Source organism: Urocitellus parryii (assembly GCF_045843805.1).
Source record: "Urocitellus parryii isolate mUroPar1 chromosome 13 unlocalized genomic scaffold, mUroPar1.hap1 SUPER_13_unloc_10, whole genome shotgun sequence".
NCBI classification, from domain to species: domain Eukaryota; kingdom Metazoa; phylum Chordata; class Mammalia; order Rodentia; family Sciuridae; genus Urocitellus; species Urocitellus parryii.
The window spans coordinates 1,921,392-1,943,540 of record NW_027551762.1 but is presented as its reverse complement, the minus strand read 5'-3'; the positions used below and the strand labels follow the sequence as shown (position 1 = coordinate 1,943,540).

The window sequence follows — 22,149 nt, the reverse complement described above, 5'->3', positions numbered from 1 at the left end:
CAAAAAAAAAAAAAAAAAAAAAAAAAACTATTAAATGCTATTCATTCAAGTTAACAGCACAGAACTAGGCCATTTGATTTTTTTATCAGATTGAGATATGATTCACATACCACAAAATTCATCCATTTAGAGACTACAATGCAGTAGTTTTTAATACACCACCAATATCAAAGTCACATTTAGAACTTGAAACCTCATGCCCTTTAGCTCACAAGCTCATAACCTGTTTCCTAAGCCCCCTACCCTAAGTTATTACTAATATTTGATTTTTAAATTTCTGAAACTTGCATGAATACTTTGATATAAATCTACAACTCCCTTGGCTAATACTTTTCAAGTAAAAGATTACATTTGAACAATTGTAGGTTTACAGAAATATTGAATGGAAAGAATAGAATTCCCTTATGCCTCTTTCAAAACCTCCAGGTTCCCCTACTTACACTAGTGTGGGGCATTTGTTATAATTGATTATTCAGTGTTAATGCATTCCTAATAAATCAAGTTTGCATAGAGTTCACTGTTTTGTCCTATGAGTTTGACAAAAGGATAATGATATGTATTCCATGTAATGACATGGAATTATCATATGATATCATATAGTATATATGGGATGGTTTCATAATACCATTACAGTATCATCTGGTATGGTTTCATCACCTTAAAATCCTGTGCCCCAGCTATTCATCACTACTCCTGCCCCTGAGACCTTTCTGCTCAGGGCTGTTTTTATTGTATCCACAATTTTATCTTTTCCTGAATGAAGGACAACTAGAATTATACAGTATATATGGTTTTTAAGATTGGTTTCATTTACTTTACAATTTGCATTTAAGGCTCCTCCATGTCTTTTCATTAATTGTTTATTTCTTTTTAATATTTAATATTGGATGATGTTCTGCTATATGGATGCACTATGGTTTGTTTATACATAAATCTACTGAATGACATTTTGGTTTCTCCCAATTCTTAGTAATTATGAAGAAATTTGCTATAAACATGCACGTGCCGGATTTTCTGTAGAAATAAGTTGTGAACATATTTGGATAAGATGAAAAACTATGATTGTTGGATTATATGTTAAGTTTCTGAGTGAAAATAATTCAAAAATAACAAAAATCTTTATTCCAGATTCAATTAATGTATTAAAATTTTGACCATTTGGGGTGGGGGTGAATCTTCCAAAAATTACCTGTTACTCTGACACATACCTCACTTACCTGGAATATATTCTCACATTAAGTTTTGTGGGATATCTGTGCTAGATTCCTGACATTGAATTAAAACTATTGTCATGTTATTATTGCTATCTTTTGGTTCTGAAAAGTCTACTCTGACCAAAGTCACAGTCTTTTCATTTATATAATCTTGTAATTTTTGGTTCACTTAAATTCTTATGAGGGAAAAACAATGAAAAAAAAAACAAGGTGTAAGCTTTTAAAACAGTGACTATTATATTCACACCCTGCAACTGTGTTGGGAGGATGTACTGAGCCAGAGCCATGCTGTGTTGTCTCTTCGGTGTTGGAGTGAAAGCAGCAAGCATTTGTGTGCATGTTATCTCAGTTTCATATGATTTTTCAGGAAAATACAAACTGTGGTGAGCCATTTCTGTGTACTGTGGCCACCATTACAAGATGGCGCTGATAAGCGCCGTGGCCTGTGATAAACAACTCCTTATTTTGGGAGAGTTGGCACGTAGCTGTAAATCACCCTATGAGAAAGATCCACATGGCAGTTGTGCATTGGGGCTTTATCTGCTTTATTAAGGCTGGGGCACGTAGCAGTAGTAGTAGTAGTAGTAGTAGTAGTAGTAGTAGTAGTAGTAGAGTAGTAGTAGTAGTAGCAGTAGGAGTAATAGTAGTAGTAGAGAGAAACAAGCTAAAAGACATGTCTAAACAAAGGCCTGAATAAACTGCTGAAGGAAGAATCCTGTGTCGTGTTTCCTTTGCTGGCGAGGGGACGCGGCAACAAACACTTCTGCATTTCAACTAAACTTACGGCATATGAGGTCCTTAGGTAAAAAGGCGAACATCTTTTGCTATTTTTTCCCTGCCCTGTTAAAATGTAGTCATACGTATATATCCTCAGGGGATTGGTTCCAGAACCCCCACCTTTGAAAACACCAGAATACACACAAGCTTAAACTCTATTTAAGTACTGTAGAATGTGCATATAACCTATACATCCTCCCATATATTTTAATTCATCATCTCTAGATTGCATAAAATACTTAAGACATTGTAAATATTATGTGAATGGTTGTTGTATTACTTGGAGAATAAAGACAAAATAAATCTGTATATGTTCAGTATAGATGCAATTTTAAAAATAATTTTTTTTTTATTTACTATAGGTAGAATACAGAACACAAGACCTGTGGCTATGGTTAACTGAGAGTTCTTCTGGGGTCTTCCAGGTTCACTCTTGCACTGAACATGGAGAGCATTTTTGGGCAAAGAAAAGCTAATGCCAAAGGAAATGAAATAAAAGATACTTGTAAAGTGGGTACTTTATGTGGTTTCCTTCACTTTTACTTCATAACAAAACAAGTAAAATTTGTTTTTATAGTTAAAAATGCTAAGATTCAAAAAACAGATTATTAATATGGCAGTATGTTATTAACATATAAAAGTCGATAGCAATGCTATTGTATGTATGTTACATATACATGTAACATATATACAATAGCAGAAACAGTGAGAATGCATTATCTTGATCATGCACTGGCCCAAGCTCCATGTCCTCCTGCAGCTCTGCAATCACAAAGGAAGAAGAAATCACTAAGCTCATCACTGACAATGGCTCCGGCATGTACAATGCTGGCTTTGCTGGCAATGACGCCCCCAGGGCTGTGTTCCCCTCTATTATCGGGTGTCTCCACCACTAGGGTATGATGGTGGACAGGCCCAGAGCAAGCTCAGCATCCTGACCCTGAAGTACTCCATGGAGCACAGCATTGTCACCAACTGGGATGACATGGAAAAGATCTGGCACCACACCTTCTACTATGAGCTGCATATGGCCCATGAGGAGCACGGGGTGCTGTTGACTGAGGCCCCCTGAACCTCAAGGCCAACAGAGAGAAGATGACTCAGATCATGTTAGAGACCTTCAACACACTGGCATATATGTGGCCATCCAGTTCGTGCTGTCCCTGTATGCCTCTGGGTGCACCACTGACATTGTTATGAACTCTGGTAACTGGGTCACCCTCATAATGCTCATCTGTGAGGGCTATGCCCTTCCCCATACCATCCTGCTTCTGGACCTGGCGGGCCAGGACCTGCCAGGCTACCTCATGAAGATTCTGACAGAACATAGCTATAGCTTCACCACCACAGCAGAGCAGGAGATCATGTGTTACATCAAGGAAAAGCTGTGCTATGTTGTCCTGGACTTCAAGCAGGAGTTGGCCACCGCTTCATCCTCTTCCTCCCTGAGAAGAGCTATGAGCTGCCCCACAGGAAGGTGATCACCATTGGTAATGAGTGGTCCTGGTGTCCAGAGGCAGTCTTCCAGCCCTCTTTCCTGGGTACGGAATCCTCTGGCATCCACAAGACCACCTTCAACTCCATCATGAAGTGTGATATCAACATCTTCAATGACCTCTATGCCAACACTGTGCTGTCTGGTGGCTCCACCATTTATCCAGGCATCACTGACAGGATGCAGAAGATCACAGCCTGGCACCCAGCACCATGAAGATCAAGATTATTGCTCCCCCTGAGCACAAGTACTCTGTGTGGATTGGCAGCTCCATCCTGCCCTCATATTCTACTTTCCAGCAGATGTGGATGAACAAGCAGGAGTACACTGAGTTAGGCCCTTCCATTTTCCACCGCAAATGCTTCTAGATGGACTGAGCAGGTTCTGGGCACCTACTGCATAAACGATTCTTGGTTATTGTTGTTGTTGTTACTTTTCACATTTATTTAACACATGTAAAGCCAAATAGGAAACCATTTTCCTTTTTCTTTCATAAAAACAAAGAGTTTTGACTGGTTAATACCGAATTCAAATAATTTATATATGAGGAAAACAAATATAAATTACTTCCATTTGGAAAAAAACAAGAAACCAGCGTATTCATTTATATCTATTCAAGTCAGAGGCCCCATTATTTTGACAATATTATGTAGTTTAAAACACAGAAGAAGAAACATCTCCTTATAAGAAATCTGGACAATGCAAAAGTACATAGCATTTAACACAAGGCACAGTTCCAAAAGAAAAATAATATGTAAGCTGTAATAAAATTACATTTGGGGTAAAGCAATGAGATTTACAGTGTAAGAACATTGAGCAGTTGTAGATAATTCTAACCTAAGGCTATCAGTAGCCTCCTCAAAATTAAGAGCAATTTTTAAACAGAACAGTGTGTTTTCTTGGAAGTGACACTAATTAACAGCAGTGAAGGAAAAATCATTGGTAGCTTCAAGCTCTCAAAAAATGAATCAGTTATTGCACAGTAAATACCTCATAGAGGTCAGTGTTGTAAGAAGCTAGTCTGAAGAAGTATGTTATTTATAAACTGGTTATGTCTGGAAGTCTTCAAGTTTTATAATTAATTCTACACAGAGAATCAATTGGGAAAAATATCAACATACAAATAAATATTAGGCCTTTCCAAATTGCTACAGTTTTAAGAGATTAAAAAAATAAATAATCAGCAAAGTGCCTAGTTTCTATGTATATTTTTTGGAAAGATATACAGAGGGGAAACACATAGCATATTGTATATAGTAGCCCAGCTCAGCAGACAGTATCTTCTGAAGTACAGATAACACCTCCACCAGTGTATATCATTGATAACACAAATAGTCATAACTATAGGATCCATGCCAACCTAAAAATTTCACTTAATGACTATCTTGCTTAGGATTAGATGCTGTACTTGAAGATACTGCTGCTAAAAGTCAACTTACAATTTCCCTTCTGATTTCCCCAACAATTGACTCTTTAGTCTCCCACATGACTTGCTGCAACTTGTTCTGCTCCACATTTCTATGCATTTCTTCAGGCATTAGGGGGAGTTTTCCAGACCCTTCTTCCACTTCAGAGTTAGGTCCTATAATCCATGAGGCTTCTTCTTTGGCTACTCCAACTTCTACAGAACTCTTCAACTCTGGGGGCATCTGCACAGAGTCGGAAGGCACTCCAGTTCTTCTGTTAGCATGAGAGGGACCAGAACACACAGAAGATGACTCAGATTATCCACCACAACCTGCGCAAGCAGTGGAGTCAGGGTCGCTCCGCATTAATTGTGCTGGCAACTGAAAGATCACACAAACACAGAAATACCTTTTTCGGGTGTCAGGGATGGCTCTGAGACCTAAGCTCCCACACTGGAGGGAAAGAGGAGGAAAGGAGGCAAGAGAGCAAGCGCACCCTAAACCCCTGTTTTCATTTAGGGGAAAGACATTTGATAGAAAATTCTACCCAAATAAGGCAAAGGATTGTGTTACAGCAAACACGGGGGTGTAGCCCAATCCCAGAGCTGTACTTTCTTGCCAAGAGAAGGTGAAGCCCATCTGCTTCACACTGTGTGCAATGCCAGTTCCACACCCCCATTACTCAAGGCTAAGGGGGCGTGCTCAGCTCCTGTGCAGGGCAGCTCCCCCCCCTCCCCCCCTCCCCACACCGACATCTGATGTTGAGTAGGAGAAAACTGATTCTAAGCTTTCTCCAGGAGGGAGTTCATATCCCACTTCTCCAAGTTCCAGGCCCAATTCAGACTTCAAGTACAACTGTTCTCATATCAGTTCAGTGACTGGTTCCATTACATAAAGTGGAGAAGGAAATGACAAGTTATCAGGGCTTCTACTGCCACACATCCCCACAAGTGCTGAGGAGCAGAAAGGAGAAGACACCTGCACAGCCTGAAGCTGTCCATTCAGGTCCAACAAGCAGTCCTGAAGTTCTATTCGGGTTGAATTTCTCAAACCCTGCAGCTGATCAACTTCATATCTTTCCTCCTCAGTCATGTGGTGATAAACCTTGGTTTGCTGATGCAGCAATGCCAACTCTAAATCCATCATTTGTGTTCTAAACAAATTCAGGCTTCACCTCATTACTTGAAGCTCCTGAAAAGTATTCTCATAAAGATGTAGAACAGATGATTTCTAAGTACTACATGGAAGAGCAGCAAAATCAGGTCCTCTCATCACAGGGTACCATGAAAGATTCTGCAGTGAGTTTCTAATATCATGCAACACTCTTTGAAACTGCATTTCTATGGCAGAAGGAGGATTCACAGAGCACACGCAGTAAGGGTAGGCAATGTATCTGGGTGAGTAAGGACACCTGATAGGGGAGGCAAAGGCACTGCAGATGGTACCTGAGATGTTGGGAAAACTGTGTGTGCTCAGAGTTCTCATGTGCTCACACAGGGGCCTTTCCTGCCCCTGAGAGTAGACAGAGTGAAGGGAGAGGTGGACTGAGATATCCATGCTGGGATGAATTGTGAACAGGCAGGAGTCCTTCCATGATGGCATTCCTCCAACCTGGTCACCTCACTCTGGGTGGCTTCTTCTTTCTTCACAGATGATGAAGAGATGAAAATGGTAGATTTAACCAAAGACTGACTGTCATACTCAGTCATACTCAGTCACCTCTTTACCTCCTTGTGTTCCTCTTTGGGTGTGTATTTATTAGCTGAAGGAAGATGGGCTGTAGCTGGTCTCTTTCCCAGGAGACAACTGGACATTGACAGAGGACACAACCCTTACTGGGCTCAATAAAGTTGTTGGTAAAGACTGAGACCTTCTTGGAGGATAGCCAGCTTTTGCAAGCAAGTATCTTTGTTTTAAAAAATATCTTTTGATTTTATCAGGTTACACCCTAATCTTTGATTAGACAGAGTTACAAACTTTCATTTGTGCTCTTTGCAAAGCTATATTAAATCTGTCCACAGAAGAAGGAGGCCCTACTGTATTTTCAGAGCTCATATCACTGCATTTTGCTTCAATGGAAGCCAGCAATTTCAGAATATGGTGTGTGGTGTACCAGGCAAATTCACATCACTTTCACCACTTGTTTCTCTCATGAGCTCTACTGTCTGTGCTGAAGACAAATCCTCTTCTGTTTTGGTACTTTCAGCAATGTGATCCTCTGGACTACAGGTGGACTGCATATTTCCGGTATTTTCAACAGTCCCACATTCAGCAACTGTTGCTGCCCTGGCTCTTCCTTCCTGAAGAGGGGTAAGAGATTCCTCTTCTGACTCATTGAAATAAGGTTGATCTTGCGTTATTGATGTAACAAGGTCCTCACCAAATGATGTGACTGTTGTCTCACTGTCACAACTATGGGCACTATTCTCCATGGCTTGCAGGGACTCATGAGTGAAATCTTTGGCAAAACCACTGCTATCAGAACGCTGACTTGCAACTACATAGCAGATGATCTCTTTTGGACTTAGTGAGACATAGCTCATAAGTGGACAGAATATAAGGAGCCTCTCCCTCTATACTCTGAACATCTTCCATTTCAAAGGAGTCCTTCTGCTATGTCATTATATTTCTTATGGATGGGATCATCAATGGAGCACAAGGCTCTTTTTCAAGTGCAGACATAGGGACATTTTACAGCTCACTGTGTTTGGACATGTTGAAATCACCACCTGAATCAGATTCTACAACAGACTCCTCGGGCAATATACTCTCATGACTTTGAGTCTCTTTATTCTGTTCACTCAGTTTTTTGGTTGAAATTTCTATTTGTTTCACCAGAAAATCTGTCAGTGTCAGCATTCTCCAAAACCCCTAAGGAAATACCCTCGGCTGCTTCTTTAACTGTAGCTAACATAGAAGATGAGTCTTTTTTGCAACTTTTTGAGATTTTTTTTAATCATTTTTATTGCCACTTTCTTCAATCATTGAAACATTTGGAATCTTCCCTTTTTCAATTGCTGGAGAAGGACTGCTACCGTCTCCTTTCTCTGTTTTATCAAAAATTTAGTTTTGATAGTATTTTCATTAAATTATTTGCATTGTTATTTACACTTAAAGGTGAGGCGAGTCTGTCTCCTTGGTAGAGGTCACTGAGGACATACTTCCAGTTCTCTGAAGGGGAGTCCCAGAGACTTGAGAGTATAAAGAAGAAAAAAATATAAAATAGAAAACACATTTGCCTTAATAGTAAGCATGTCAATTTGACAAAAGTGGCTTGTTAAAGCATGATTTGGATTCTCTACTTCCATTGGTTGCATTTGAGCCTCAAAAATAATTTAAGATTGGGGCTGAGGTTGTGGCTCAGTGGTAGAGCACTCACCTGGCATGCGTGAGGCACTGGGTTCCATCCTCAACACCGCATAAAAAATAAAGGTATTTTGTCCACCTATAACTAAAAAAATAAATGTTAAAAAAATGTTTTAATATCTATCCCTGTGGCAAATGATGAAGAATTTAAAAATCTGGAAGGAATTTTAGAAGCAATGTCTGGTTCATCTCTTGGGAATCCAAGATTATAAAAGCATTTCTTCAGGCTCTTCCTCACAAAGTTCCAATAATTCTGAAACTCTTGAGACTGTCCCACTGCTCTTCCCACACCCACATTTTACATTTCTCCTCTTCTGATGAAACTGGAGTCTTCTCCCTTTGGCCAAGATGTTATTGCCGTTTTCAATTTGAGTATCACTTTCATGGAGGTGGTTGGCTTCAGTTCCCAGTGATAAATCATCTTCAAACTTCCTCCATTTCTTCGCTGGGTGTGCTAGCACCTGCCTGTGATCCCAGCGGTTCAGGAGGCTGATGGTTCAAAACCAGCCTCAGCAATTTAGCAAGGACCTAAGCAACTCAGTGATACCCTGTCTCTAAATAAAATACAAAAAAAGGGCTGGGAATATGGCTTAGTGGTTGAGTGCCCCTGAGTTGAAGCCCAGGTACCAACAAAACAAAACAACACTAACAACAAAACTTCCTCCATTTCTCACAAGTACACCTTTCAGGTTACCGGTGCTTTGCTCATCCAGTGAGGCTTTCAAAGATATAAGTCAGTCCTTGTGCCATATGACGATCTTCTTGTTCTGCAATTTTCCTCTCCCTGCGGGTGCCGGCAGCTTCGCACCAGGAAGGTCCTCCCCGTTGTCCTCGTCCTCAGTCCTCATCCCGCGCCGTCGCTTCTGTGGACAGATACTCGGTCTCCAACACCTTCCAGAGCACTTGGTCCAGGCTTTCCTCCTGGGAAGCTCCACTCCATTTCCTCCTCTGCTGACGCCGAGGCCGCCAGGGGTAAATTCATGGCCACACCCGGGGGCTCCGCTGCGCTAGCCTGAGCCTACGCGAGATAGAGCGGTGGCTTCAAGGACCCCCGCCCCTGTGGTCTGCGCCTGGCCGGGCTGGTGGCCGGAGAAGTGGGAATGGGCGCCGAAGGAGGAGGGGAGTGGGAGCGAGGGAGGAAAGGAAGGGGAGAGAGGGGGCGGTGGGCCAGTGGCACACCGAGCGGCAGTAGCTAACTCTGCAGGACCAGAGCAGAGTGCTGCGGCCCCTGCCCGGCAGGACCCTGGCAGCCAGCCTTCGCTCCTCCGCGCGCCCCTCCCTCAGAGGGGATTCTGAAGTATAAATTTGCCCTGGCAAAAGTATACACCCTCATGCTAGCCTCATGAAACTGGAATAAGCCTTGGTAAAGAATTTTTTCTTTGAAGCTTGTATCTGATGTCAGCACTGGATCGGAGAACTTGTTGCTGATTTGGACCTTGTATTCAAGTTAATTGTTCCCTTGGTATATGTTTAATGCCCTGGGCATGTCTTTGATTTAAGTCCTTAGTCCATGTGGCTTGGTCACCTGGTGCCTGAGGTGAAAGCATGCCTACAGGAGAGAAGTCCGTGGCTTAGCGAATCTGAGACCACAGCAGTGATCTCTGCAGAGTATTGATGTGTCCGCTGACAGATTGCTCCAGGATTGCTTGGGCTGGCAAGAATTCCTGGATTAGTTGTCACTTCTCGCTGATCTAACAGGGTGGGAAAGTCCCAGCCTTAGGACCCAGTTTCCATTCTTAACCAACGTTTTCCCACCTGCCCACCATTGGTTATTACTTGCCTTGAGTTGGAAACGGTTTGCATTTACACCTGTAAATTTATTCATTTTAAATTATGTAAGTTTTTTTGTGTATATATATTCAAATATTTCGAGATGACAAATTTTTGGTTTTCTACTGTTTCCTCAATATACAAAACCTACAAAGATTACATATTGAAAGAGAAAAGACAGTGACCAAAGAAACAAAGGAAAATTTAGAGACAGTTCAACACATATGTAATGTTGCTACATGCCAAAAGTTGTGGGAAGAAGAGAAATATTCAATATGTTAAACTAGAAAATGAGCTATAAGTAAGAAAAATAGGTGTAATCTTCTAATTCATACCATATACAAAGTCAATGCCAGCTTAAGTGACTGCCTAAACTGCTATCTGCAGTATAACATTATAAGTTCAACCATATTAAAATGAAGCACTCCTAGCATTGAGACATATTTAAAAAAGTGATCAGCCAACAGACACTGGGAGGAGATATAACACATGTAGCAGTGCTAAATAACTATTCAGTATTTGTAGAGAGCCTGTAGAAATGTATAAGAAAATCATACCCCAATGGAAACATGATCCAATGACAGGAACAATCATTTCTTAGAAGAGGAAATATCCGGGGCTGGGGATGTGGCTCAAGCCGTGGTGAGCTCGCCCAGCGGGCGTGCAGCCCGGGTTCGATCCTCACACCACATACAAACAAAGATGTTGTGTCCGCTGAAAACTGAAAAATAAATATTAAAAAATTCTCTAAAAAAAAGAAGAGGAAATATCTATGATCTATAAAAATAAATGGAGATACTTGGCATCTTATTCGTATTCAGGGAAATGAAAATAAAAGAAAAATTAAACACTAATTACACACATTGATTAGCTGAACTTAGAGCATGGCTGTTTTATGTTTTAGAGCAGAACAATTGAATAACTTCCATTCTCTATTTAGAGCCAAGATTGGTATTTGTTTAGCTGATAAAGTTGGATTTTTTTTTCACTTACCTGCAAAATGTGGCTTTCTGGGAGAGTAGGAAAGGTTTTCCTAGTGTGGCCAATAACTGGAGAGAACAGGGCAAAGTGGTTGGCTTAGGCTGTTCATAATGCTTAGGGCTGAAATTCTGACAGAGGTTCTCAGGTGTGGATCAAAGTCCCACTAGCACCAAAGAAGGGAGCACTGGGTTTGTTTATGAGCTTGCCTAGCTATGTAGCACAGGAGATGAAGGAAAACTGAGGCTTAAAAGTTTTCAGCACTCATACATTGAAATAATGGAACCCCATTCTTTATTATAATACTCCCTTATGTTTGACACATGATCAAACTGTGCCAGGTTCTACTTAATGTGATTTTGATCTTGTTTGAGTGAACTGTTATGATGCTCTAAGAATTTTGAAAATGATAAAAGAGGTTAAGTTTCATTGAATACCTCATTTAAGAACTCAATATTGCTGGACACAGCAGTGCATACCTGTAATCCCAGTGGCTCAGGAGGCTGAAGCAGGAGGATCACAAGTTCAAAGCCAGTTTCAGCAAGTTAGAGAGACCCTAAGCAACTTAGTGAGAACCTATCTCTAAATAAAATAAAAAAGAGCTCACTTTATTTAATCATTCTCAGTGAAACAAGAGATTCTCAGAGTTCTTTATCCCATGGGAGGATCCTTGAAAAGGGAATGGGTTATTGGCTAGAACAGACAGCCAGACTGTTTTCAATAGACAACGAGTTCATAAAGTGTATAGATATGTCTGGTTGTTGGCTAGGGTCTCTAGAACTAAAATGCTTTCAGTTTGGCCAACTTGATTGACCTGTTATCAGTGACATTTTGATTAAGGGGTAAAAAAAACAGCAGTTCTCCACTGAGCTCCATTGCATGCAATAGAGGAGATACAATTTATTAAAAATGCAAATTCCAACTGCTGCTCATTCAGTTTGTCTCAAAAGATCAACTCTTAAGGTACCCAAGAAGACTGGGTAAGGGGTGACACCCTCTAGCACTGTGGCATATGGCAAGGGACTGAGCACAGAATGGATGTTCCCTCTTATAGGGGGAACACTCCCAGGGCCCATGTTGGGCTGCATCCTGTAGCAAGAGGCTTGGTGACTGTGCCATAATTTTAGATTGCTCCTTCTGTGACCCTATGCATAATGGGCAGCAGGGTCAGGAGGATCACACACACCAGGCACTAAGAGATTTGCTGGTTCCACCAGAACCCAGAAAGTGGCAGTACTTTCTGCTCTGATGGTGTATAGCACAGGGATAAGAAGGGAGGCTTTTCACATTAGCACTCACAGACAACTCAGCACCATCAGGATGGTCCAAATAATACAGAATACATGAGATGAGGTTTCCAGAGCCTCTGCATTGAAGGACTCTAGGAGCACTAGCTGGAGGACCACTCTGTGGTAGCTGAGATGCTTGTTGGAGAAAGCCTCACTCAAAGTAGGCTTAGTTTAAATAACAGCACATATATGCTTAAGCAAAACTTGTAAATGACCAATGGGTGCCTGGGAACCTAAACAAAATCCTAAGGGATGTTACTGCTTTTTCACAGTGTCAGGAATGGAGCAACCTTGGTTTACCAAATAATTTTCAGGAATTTGGCCAAGCAGATGGGGCCCAATGCTGTGTGAAGCTAGAATCCACTCTCTTCATGAGCTCCTTTTTGAATATTTATTTGTATGTCCTAAGTGAGTGTGTCAAATGAATCCCCGTAATGAGGCAGTCATCATGATGATGTAATGGCAGTGCTCTTTGAGAAACCTCAGTGCATTAAGGTCTTGCCTGGCAGATCCCAAGGCAGCTGAGGGACCCTGAGGTGAGCAGATATGTTGTGTCCCCATAAACATAGGGGAAAAAAGGTAGCTGAGGGGCTGTTGAAATAAGATGGAACAGATTGTATTCACCAAACCTATAGCAGCAAAATAATTATTAGTTTGATTGATGGGGGAGTAATTTTCCTAATTTTGAGTATAAGAGACTTAATGGGTAGAGCCATGGCTTTAAGGCTCCGATAGCCTTTCCAGGTTTAGTAACAGAACATATTCATATTGGACACTGGGGACCACCCTTGAAGACTATATTTTATTTACATTACACAATATCAACTCTTTTGATTGGGACAACTGGACAATAATGTGCATTTTCTCAAGTTGATTCAAACATGCCAAAATCGTAACCATAGTTTAATTCTGATTTATTACTCATAGAGTCAGTGTGTCCATTACATACTTTAGGAAAAGAAGTATGCTGACTATGGGTAATTTGGGTAAGGCAATGATTAATTCTAATGATTAAAATGCAAGATGCTTGTTCTCTATTTTGTGCTTCAGTAATTTTCTCTAATAGGTGCTACCTTTTTAATTTAGTGGGATCCCGATATATAACTATTCTACTCAAGCCTCAGTATTGACTAAAATCATGAATGTTTCCAATTGTTGCATTTCAACAGATGGTGCAGTTATTTATAGCCTGTGTTGCAGAGGCTCAAAAGTCAATCAGTTCCCTTTCTTATTTATTTATTTGTAATTGGACACAATACCTTTATTTTATTTATTTGTTTTTATCTTGTGCTAAGAATTGAACCCAGGGTCTCATGCATGCTAGGCAAGTGTTCTACCACTGAGCCACAACCCCAGCCCCTCCCTTTCTTTCTTCTTTCTTTCTTTCTTTCTTTCTTTCTTTTTTGGTGCAATAATTCTTTTAATAAAAATTAGATTTCCACTAGTGTTAAATTGTAGGTTACTGTTTCCATTTTTCATCTTTTCCTTTTATATCCAGGTTTTTTTTCTCTCTCTTTCTTCCTCTTTCACATTTCCTTCTTATGATTCAGGAGCATTGATGCTGCTCACATTTATAAGTATCTTCCTCCAGGACACCTCACCTGATGGCTAGTGACCTCCTACATGATCGTGGTTGAATTAATCCTCAGGCCATATCATAGGGTGCCATGAATGTTTTTTCTTATGATCTTGAGGATCAGAAACTTTTTCCTGTCAAAAATACAGGACTTTGGAAGAGTCCTATTGAACAACCTGCTTTTAGGAGTGCTGGAATCAAGACAATCAAAGTAATGCACAAATACATCCAGCTGAGACAAGACCTAGTACCTTTGCAAGGAGGGCCCCCCTACCCTAAATGTCAAGTATGAATTCTGCCTTAGAAGAGTTAAATCTATAGTGAAGGCTTAATGGAACTCGGCAGATGTAGGAGGAAATGGTGCAGCTTGCAGGGAAGCCCTGACTCAAGCAGCAGCACAGTACAGAGAGCTCACTGCCATCCGCAGCCCAAAAGACAGGTGTTGCATGCACAATCTGTTGTGTTGACCACACTAGTCCCAGTGGTCAATGCCACATACTCACCAAGAGGGTAAGGAAGGAGGCTTCCTGGAGAGAGCAAGGAAGGTTTCCCAAGCTGGTGCAAATTGCCTTAAGGGAAGCGGAAAGAGAATTAGGGTTTACATGGGGTCTTGGGCTGGGGTTGGGGATGAACTTTTTCATCTGTGCCCTGAATTTCCTACCTGTACCAAGGGATGGAGCAGGCTGCTTTCTCATGGACTCATCCAGATGTGAGTCAGAAAGGGAGTGAGAGGTGGGGCATGAAACCATAAACTTGGAAAAGCAGTCAAACAGGAGAAGATGGAGTCAGTCTCTACTATACCCTCCATTGTCACAAATGCTTGCTATACACAAAGAAAAATGGAGGAGCCATATGAAAGAGCACTGGTGACAGTGAAAAGAGCACGCATCCAAATGCCACAAATGAGAAATGGATATTAAAGTGTAGGATATTCTCTCAGTGGAATATAACACAGCTGTGGAGACAAATATACTACAGATCTGCCCAACAAAGTGAACAAATCCTAATAAATATTAATCCTAATATTGCTGAGTAAAAAATGAGCCAGATGACATTCATTATTACAACTTTTGTAGAATCAAGAACAAATGAAACAATATATTACATACACAAATTCCTTATGAGGAAAAATACATTTTAATTCATGAATTCTAGAATAACTTAACAGTCTTTCATTAATTATGCTATTTTGTATTACAATATTAGTGTAATATCTGTATTTGAATATAATAATAAACAATGTTAATATTTCTGTTATAATATTATTTGTATTATAATGATTTAGTTTAGCTTTTTGGGGTGCTGGGTATGAAACTCAGGGATTCCTCCATGCCAGGCAAGGGTTCCACTACTGAGCTAACCCCCAATTATATTTTAAAGAAATATTAAAATCTCCATAAAATATTATATTGGCCAATAAAATCTCCCAAAATAAAACAGATAAGAATCATATCAGGTAAAAACTGTACCATTAACCACTGGGACTAGTGTAATCAACACAAAATATCTGTTCCATCAAAGGGAAATCTAAATAGTTCTAATATGATCAATAAAAGTCTAATTAAGCTAAAGTTTCCTAATAAAAAGAAAACAGGTTCTGGGAGGTTCAGTTATCGATTTTAAGTACCAGAGGCAAGACCAAAAGTAGTCTTCAGGGCCAACCTGGCCATATCCTCTGTCCCCAGCCTCAGGGGCCCTGTTTTCTGTACAGTCCCACCAGGTCATTCACCAGAAACATCTGCATGATATAAATGTTAATATTCATGGAAAGAATAGCACAGCTTAAAACCCCTCGGTATCATTGTCTTTCCTGTCATGGTCCTGCTTGATGTTGAGAAGTTGGATTTTCCCATGTCCCATAGTGGAGCAAATGCTTGGATCAGAATCCCTAAAGCCACACCCTGGAGACAAGGGGGGACAGCTCTTCCTTCATGGTATTCACCCATGCAAACCAGCAGACAGAGAAAACCAAAACAAAGGTGCCATTAACAATGAAATACCTATAGCCTGACTTTAATTTACATTCTCAGAGTCTAATTTATCACACAGAGAGATAAGGATGATTTAATGCCAGCTATGTACAAAGGTGAGAAGAGAATTTGAAGACTCCTGAGAATGGAATTGTTTTTCAATGTCTTGTTTTATAGATGTTTATTTAGCCAATAAAAATAACACCATAAGAACACCTTTTGTTTTTGTAATTATAACTCTGTCTTTTCCCATTGTGGAGGGTTTTTTCCTACTGAATGAATATGTTATAAATATTTTTAGAGACTAAGTGGAACACAAGCTTAGAGTAAATAATGTGTCCTTTTCTTTTGTTCTGTTAATTTGTTAGTAGGAAAGAAAATTTTTCTCTGACATTTGAACTAAAAATAAACAGTGAATTAAATTCATAATAATATTGATTCTGTAACTATTGTGTTTTATATTTGTATAATTGCCTGAAAAGCCACAATGACATTTAAAACTCTCTTATTAACTTATTTCAACAGATGTCGATTTACACTCTGGAGTATGCTTACTATATTCATAATATGCCATGTATAATCAAACACCAGGATTAGCCTGACTTTGTCAGAAGAATTTATGGTAACATCAAATCTTGCTTCTTTGTTCCATGTTTTCCCCTCCTCTCTCATCTGTTCTGGTAGCCCAGCTTTGTGATTTCTTGCCTGGACTGTCCAATGCAGAAGAAGCCAGCAGCCAGCATTAAACAGCAATTCTGGAGCCTTAGTGGGGAAAGGAGGTGCAGAGACCAGGGCAGGGGATTCTCCTGATGGTGAAAGGTTTAGCAGTGTCCAAGAAGGAACAAGGACATCTACATGTGGGGATGGACCCACTGGAACTGACCACAGCAGATTCCTTGCATGTTACTGTAACCTGGCCTGAGTCAGGTGGAGAGAGGTATGAGAATGAATAGGGACCATCTTCTTCCAGCTAGCCCAGAAGAACTGGCATCTAATGTGAGCAGATTCATAGAAAATATAACAAAATGTTGTCATGTTTCCTGTCCCTTTAAGTCTCAGAATAGAGATCAACATCTGTTATACAGCCCATAACAGTTTAAATTATGAGATCCAGCATTATTTCTACACTACCTCTGCATGCTTCAATTTTCTAACATGTCAGTTTCCTTCTGCTTCATCTCAGTCATCACTGCCATCATCACAACCTCTGAATTATGATCACCAGATTTGGAGCCATGTCTAAAATCTTCTTTTTAAATATTTGGATTTTCAATTATATATTCTATCCTTCCCAAGCATGGTCTTTGTATCCCTACCCCAACTAGTTCACCTGTGGAGAAGCTGGACCTAAGACTTTGTAACTGTTCTTCAGCAATTTTTATTTCCCCCTCCTCCCCTTTTCCTTCAAGTTAGACTTCTTCATGCAAAGTAGAATTTCTTTCTGTAATGTGCCATCAATTTCTTATCTTTTCTCCCTCCAGAGATTTGCCTCCCCAAACTCAACCCTACCTGACACCTTAACCCATGGTGCTGTGGAAATAAAGACCAACCTGTTGAAAAACTCATTTGGAGGTTGATGCAGCATGGGAGTCAGTCACCAGCACTTGCATTGAGGGAGACTCAAGGGCAGCCAGAGGTGTGGGAGAACTTCATTGTGTGGTGAAGGAAAGGCTCTGCTGAACCTTGGTGGAGGCTACTGGCTACAGGAAGCTGCAGATATCTAACTAGAATCTTCTGTGTTTGGTTATGGGTACATATTTGGCCTTCTCTAGTTGGTCTTACATTGGAAGTAGGGGCAACATGTAGGGAAATTGAAATCCTGGCCATTTGAAGCCAACTGTTACAGAAGTGACTACTTGCCCTCATGATTTGTTGCTAGAGTTAAAAATCTGACCTCTACAAGTCTGACCTACAGCAGGCTGCTTCCCAGGGCTGGGTATCTTAAGAGGGGACTATTGGCTGGGCAGGTGGCTGCAGGCTGTCGGTGAGAGTTATGTTTTAACACCTGGTCTGGTCATTGTCTGCCTGTGTATTAATTCAATATTTCCATGATTCTCCATTCCTCTGGTTTCCTTCATCAGCTGCTCTGACAAGTGTCTGCCTAGCTGTCTTTTCTCTGAATCCTGAAATATCCTGTGGATGAGTCCTGGGTCTTGGACTTCCTTCCTTTGCCTCTGAATGCACCATTTGCTTCATCTCCAATAACCCTGTAACTTTCAGTAGAGATTAATATCTTGGTGCCCCACAATCCTGAACTTGCAGATAATGCCTGAATTTAGTTCCACAGCTCCAGCTTTGCCTAGAGCTCCAGAGTCATATATGCACCTGCTGGTCGTCTATCAGGCAATTGTCATACCTGCCCTCCAAGGCACTTTCAGTATTTAACTCTCAGAGAACTCATGACCCTTGGAACTTTCATTAGTTAGAAAACATCAGTGATTTTGGAAGCAACATGGAAGTTGCAAGGGAATGCCCCTTGCCCTGCACATGTCCCTGAAAAGCCAGTGAGCCTTAACAAACTCATTCTGTCTCTATGGTACACCTGCTGCTCCCTGCTCAGAGCTTAGCTTGCTTCTAGGGTCACATTTCTCATGAGCTGTGCAGATGGAGAAGAAGGTGAAAGGTCACTCAGGACTATATAGAGCTGGGAATGGAGATAAGTTGGTTCCACATCAAGAAAATCATATTTTATTGTATATCTTCAAGTAGGCACGCATGTGAAAATGCTTATTTTAATCAAAACTAAGGTGATGACCTTTTTGAGGTAATCTAATTTAAATACAGCCTGAATCTATTCTAAAAATATTTTTCTATAAAAATAAGTCTCTAGAATGAGATTATCTCTAAGTAATGGCGATTTCTGAATATAGAAGAGAAATAGGCACACAGCTCTTAAGCAGGCTGATTCCCCACTTGGGGTTCGTTTCCTTACTCAGATTTTGACTTTCCAAATTCAAATTGGTAACTGAAAGTGCAGTTCAAATTCCCTTAGTCTTTCTAGATCTTTATGTCATCACTGCATCTCTTCCTAATTGTACCCCAAATGTCACCTGGTTTGTATCTAGAATACTTATGAAACACACATGTTTATGTCAGTTGACCTAAACTGGACTGGATTCAGGATTGTTGTCTTATTCATCTATGGACCTGGCACAGTTGTGTCAAAACATTAAGTAGAATCCATTCCTTTAAATGGAATAACAAACAGTCCTTGCTAATCTAAAATTGATTTTCACAAGCCTACAATTACTAGATGAGTCTGAGATGCAAAAGGGAGAGGGAGCATGAGAGGAATTGACTAACACTAGATAGGGCAGAAGGGTGGGAAGGGAAGGGAGGGTGCAGGGGTTAGCAATGGTGGAGGAATGTGATGGACATCATTATCCAAAGTATGAAGACATGAATCATTGTGAACCTACTTTATATACAGAGATATGAAAAATTGTTCTATATGTGTAATAAGAATTGTGATGCATTCCACTGTCATGTATTTAAAAAATAAAATCAATTAAAAAAAGAAGTAAAAATTTTACAAGTATCTTTATGTTATCCCTCTCTTCTCAACTATGCTTTGTTTGACACAAGGTCAAGTATTTGATTCATTCTTTTTGATAGTGAAATGATGATGAAATCCAGCAAACAGAGCAACTGCAATGCAAACTGATTGCAAAGGAGACAGTCCTTTCAAAGGAGAAGGATTAGACCTCTTAGTGAAGGAGGGGCTGAGGCAGGGGAGGAGGAGAAGCAATGATGGGGCAGTGGCTGCCCTGCACAGGCAGCCTCCTAGGAGACAAGGGGTGGACAGCGGTGGTCATTCTACCCACAGCAGTGTGAACAGCCAGGGCTGGGCATGGGGTGCATGGTTCAGCATTCATGAAATGGAGATCCATAGGCTCTGAGTTTCCAGGACAGTCTTTCTCAATTTCAGCTGGGTGTCCTGTTATCAGAGGGACCCAGGGAGAGTTGGGCTTGCCTGTGGAAGGTCATATCCCAAAAGTGTGATGCTATAAAGCAAACACAAGCCTCCATATTTTTATATTTTTAATACCGAAGCTCAACGTAGATACCAGAGTTGGCTGTTATGAAAGCAATGAAGGTAGAGAAAAGACAGGAGCTGTGCTGACTGAAAAAAAGCACCAGTTTTCTGGCATACATGTGTCCATTCAAATGGCCCTAACTTCCCATAAATAATGTAGTCTATTGACTGCTCACATTTGCTTTTTTCAAGGTATAATTTTCTAAAATTAAACTCATGACTTCATGCCATTGATTTAACTATAACCAGGATTTAGCTTACGAATGGAGTTAAATTGGAGTATTTTATCACATCACCCCCCTGTATACCAAAGAGGAGAGTTTTCTAGACACTGTGCTGATTTTCTTCCCAAGCCATTTGGCTAATTCCTGGTCTCCCCTGACTGTTATGATTCTGAAAACTTTGTTTTCAGTGGACAAGGTGGTTTTCCAGGGGGTTGGACTTGCTTTTGCACAGCAGCTTCATTGTCAGGGCATCTGGGGCTAAGAGAGTCTGTGGTATTTCTTAAGGCATGTCACAGTATGCTTGAAGGAATTACTGCTTCCCTCAGAGACATCTTAATGTGTGTCCTGTTAATATGCTAAAGAAATGACAGGCCCCAAACAAAAATGTTCTGGGTGAGTTCTAGGTCCCTGGATAACATGGGAAAGGGTAAAGGAGGGTGCTTTGAACTGCAGTCCTGCTCTTCACTCTTCTTAGCTGGGCCTGCTTTCAATTGTGCCTGTGACTCAAAGAATGAGCAGAATTAGTTATCTGATCCATTTCAGTGTGGCTTGTGAATTCAATGTCTTCTTTAAAGCAAAGAATACAGCTGGGAATGTTTCACTGAAAAAGTACCCTTTAACAAGATTACTTTGGGAATTGAAACTCGGGAAAAACAGTAGTGCTCATCAGCTTGATAGGTAACAGACTTGAGAGGTGGGAACATGAGGTTAAAGGGAAAATTCTATAGACAGGATCTTCTGTGCTGACCCCACATGATTTCTGTTAAAAAGCAATTTATCTGTGGTTCTGCCTGGCTTAAGTCAATAGGATATGTTATAGTCTGGGGCAAACAACCTGTTACCTGCTAGAGAAATGTAGGCCCAAAGAGAAGCTTCTCCTTGACAAAAAAAGGTGAACATAAGTTACCCTGGGAAGGGTGGTTACAAACTTTACACATGCCAGGTTCCAGAGTCAGAGAAATATGATAATTAGAACCAGTCAGAGTGGGTAAAAGTGACCATATTTGCCTTGAATCGATTAGGATGTTAAATCTCCCCTTCATGGGGTAAGACTATGCAGAGTGGGGACTTGAAAATCTGACACCATCAAGAGGTGGACCTGGCAGGACTCTCTGCAAACTTCCCTGGGAATCCCAATAACACTGGATGCTAAGAGGTATATACTGTCCCTCTCCTTTCTGAGAAGACCCCCTCTCTCCCTTGAGAGTGTCTCCTTCTTTCCTTTTGCTTAGCCCTTCTAATAAACTCATGTCTTCTACCAGGCATGAGAACCTGGAAGCTAGGACAGCCCTAGCTGCATTAGTTCCACAGTGGGCCCTTGTTCTGTAACAACCTAGTATTTTTACTTCCCCCTCCCCATGATACTGGTATCTAATTCAGGGTCTCCTGCAAGCCAAGAAGGCTCTCTACCACTGAGCCACACCACAACCCTACATTTTTTAAACATAAATTTCACTTCTAATAGATTTGTTGAGTTGTAATTGACAGGCAATAAACTACATATTTTACAAGTGTATGATTTGAGAACTTTTAAAATAAATAGAATTGTATGGTCAACAAAATCAAGGAAAATGCCTGGATCCCTGCTGGCTGGATACAGCCTTCCTGCCCACATAAGAAATAAGCAAACAATGTAAAAAGGGAAAATGAATTCTATGTAGTTGATCAAATTAAGTTGTTTCTCCGTTGTTACCACAGAAGCTGTTACAATTCATAGAAACTAAAGGCAGGTAATTTTCATGTGTACACTGAGCAGGGCTATATTTAGCCCACCCCTTGGTACCTGGCCAGCACAGGGATTAGGTGGTTTTTTTAGTTTTCATTCTCAGCATGAGCAAGTTTTCAGGAAGTTGCTATTAATTTTAAATGGGCTCTGCTTCAGAATCATACAGCATGCATTATTATTTTAGTCAGGTTTCCTTCATCCTGCATCATTATTTTGTGATTTATCCATGTTCTTGCACTTAACTCTAATGTATCTTTTTATTGGGGAGTTACTTTAATTCACAATTTGTTTATAGTTTTGCTTATTCCCAGTTCAGGCTTAT

The 22,149-nt window shown here is 40.5% G+C and overlaps 2 pseudogenes; one reads left to right on the top strand and one right to left on the bottom strand.

Annotated features, from left to right (window-relative positions):
• Positions 1-3,018: 3,018 nt before the first annotated feature.
• On the top strand, positions 3,019-3,854 carry LOC144251319 (actin, cytoplasmic 3-like; annotated as a pseudogene).
• A 5,138-nt stretch (positions 3,855-8,992) lies between these two features.
• Positions 8,993-9,240, bottom strand: LOC113178328 (protein ITPRID2 pseudogene; annotated as a pseudogene).
• Between the last annotated feature and the right edge of the window lie 12,909 nt (positions 9,241-22,149).